At 41.5% G+C, this 2,800-nt stretch overlaps 1 pseudogene; it reads right to left on the bottom strand.

Moving 5' to 3' along the window:
* Positions 1–1,075: 1,075 nt before the first annotated feature.
* LOC141365423 (uncharacterized) lies at positions 1,076–1,971 on the bottom strand (annotated as a pseudogene).
* Between the last annotated feature and the right edge of the window lie 829 nt (positions 1,972–2,800).

The raw sequence follows: 2,800 nt of genomic DNA, 5'->3' as shown, positions 1-2,800 counted from the left end.
GACTAAATGACCTCTCTTGGCACTTAAACACATCTTGAGCAGAATGAAGTAAAAAGACAAATTTCTTTAAAATTAGAAATTAGGATATAATTTCATTTAGGTTTTATATGATTTCCTAAATGTCTAACTTACACACAAAGGGTGGTTGTTCATCCACTTGAGCATCTGAGATTTTGGTTTCGGTTTAATAATAAAGAGAGATAAAGTTTGGCATCTGACTGATGTTAAAAGAGTTATTAAAAGCGATAAGACTCAAAAGCGATCGGAAACGCGTGCACAGAGACATGCAAATGCCTGACCCCGATATACAGTATACACATATTCACAGAATTAGTGTTTTAAAAATATCTGTTTTTTAAAAAAATCACGCAGATATAATCTTTTATGTATGTCATATGTTTGATTAAGTGTATCTGATGTGTAACATTATATTAGATTTGCATTACAGTAGATCTTAAAGCTGTCTGTCTCAATGTGTGCTAAATCTATTAGTTTTACCAGTGATTTTAAGGTATGGATGCAGTAATTTTGTTTTTGAACCTTAATAATCTTGGATTATTCTCAAAATTTACTTCAAACAGGTGTAGTTCTGCCATGTTTGGTCAGATTCCAACGAATCATATATAAATATAAAAAACTAATGTTGGAAATTTGCTCATTCTAACTCAATTCGCCAGCACGGGTCACAAATGATGCAGCAGCAAACAGAAATGGGGAAAGAAAAGGGTCTTCTGAAAGAAAAATTCACATACATAATTATGGCTGATGGTTCTGTCGAAAATGTAAACAGGCTGGTGTAAGTTAATTGCTCTGTGCAAAGAATGAGAAGTAATGGGAACCTGTGGTTTTTCTATTTTTTTTTTAATCCATGAGTTTAATAGACAAACAAGTTCTTTAAAAAACATATCTACTATCTATATCTACTAACTCATGACTCATAGATGGCGCATAGTGGCACATCAGTGGAGGATTTTGGACATCCGACTAGCACTAAAAATGTTTCACAGACATGTGACTAACAGAAATAGAATAATGTGTCCCTGAAAGAAGGGAGGTTTAAAATCAAAAGTACCAGTCAGTATCTGGTGTGGCCACCAGCTGCTTGAAGTACTGCAGTGCATCTCCTCCTCATGGACTGGACCAGATTTGTCAGTTCTTGCTGTGAGATGTTACCCCACTCTTCCACCAAGGCAGTTACAAGTTCTTGGACATTTCTGGGGGGAAAAGCCCTAGCCCTCACCCTGCGATCCAACAGGTCCCAGACGTGCTCAATGGGATTGAGATCCGGGCTCTTTGCTGGCCATGGCAGAACACTGACATTGCGGTCATGCAGAAACTCACGCACAGAACGAGCATTGAGATCGCCTGCAATGACAACAAGCGCAGTGCGATGGTGATGTGATATACCGCCTCAGACCATGACGAACCCCCCACCTCCAAATCGATCTCACTCCAGGGTACAGGCCTTGGTGTAACGCTCATTCCTTCAACGATAAACACGAAACCGTCCATCACCCCTGGTGAGACAAAACCGTAACTCATCAGTGAAGAGCACTTTTTGCCACTCCTGTCTGGTCCAGCGAAGGTGGGTTTGTGCCTATAGGCAGCGTTGTTGCTGGTGATGTCTGGTAAGGACATGCCCTACAACACGCATACAAGCCCTCAGTCCAGCCTCTCTCAACCTATTGCGGACAGTCTGAGCACTGATGGAGGGATTGTGTGTTCCTGGTGTGACTCGGGCAGTTGTTGTCGCCATCCTGTACCTGTCAAGCAGGTTTGATATTCGGATGTCTTGATCCTGTGTGGGTGTTGTTACACGTGGTCTTCCACTGTGAGGATGTCTCCCTGTAGTCTTAGGCGTCTCACAGTGCGGACATGGGAATTTATTGCCCTAGCCACATCAGCACTCCTCATGCCTCCCTGCAGCATGTCTAATGCACGTTCACTCAGATGAGCAAGGACCCTGGGCATCTTTCTTTGGGTGTTTTTCACAGTCGGTAGACAAGTCTCTTTAGTGTCCTGAGTTTTTAGAACCGTAAATGCCTACTCTCTGGCTTTTTCTCAATTCCAAGAACGCAAAGAACGGACTTGCTTCCTTGTGTAGATCAACTTGCCAGGCGACCTCGGAAGAATGAACTCAGAAGGTCGCGAGAACACAGAACGCACATATGAGAATTGAGATGTGTGCGGTCTTCCTGTTGGTCACCTGACCTCCGCCATTGTTTTGCCGCAATGACTTCTGGGGCGTGAAGCGATTTCAGCGCGCAAGTCTACACTCGATGCATCCTCAATATCAAGAACACATCCAGGTATATTTATGTGTCCTCAGTACTTGCGTTCTTGAGAATTGGAATGAACTTCGACTGTTAATGATGACGTAGAGCAAGGACAGGAGAACGCAAGATCGCTGAAGAACGCATATTGAGAAACAGCCTCTGTAAGCTGCTAAGGTCTTAACGACCATTCCACAGGTGCATGTTAATTAATTGATTATGGTTAACTGAACATGCATGGAAAACAATGTTTAAACCCTTTACAATGAAGATCTGTAAAGTTATTTGGATCTGTACAACATTTGCTGAGTTTATAAATGTTGTCTGACCGCTCTTAATCGGGGCAGCCTTAACCTCTGATTATTTCAATATTATTCTATCTAAGTTGCATTGGAATTTATGGCAGAATTATATGAAACAATCATTGGAGAAGACAGTCAGTTTGTTTTAGGATAGTGATCGTGAACCTCTGGTTAGAAATAATTATTGTAATAATTAACTTGCACCTCTAAGGGGACTAATTAAAG

The sequence above is a fragment of the Misgurnus anguillicaudatus genome, chromosome 7 (assembly GCF_027580225.2).
Source record: "Misgurnus anguillicaudatus chromosome 7, ASM2758022v2, whole genome shotgun sequence".
NCBI classification, from domain to species: domain Eukaryota; kingdom Metazoa; phylum Chordata; class Actinopteri; order Cypriniformes; family Cobitidae; genus Misgurnus; species Misgurnus anguillicaudatus.
This window is presented reverse-complemented; position numbering and strand designations above follow the sequence as displayed.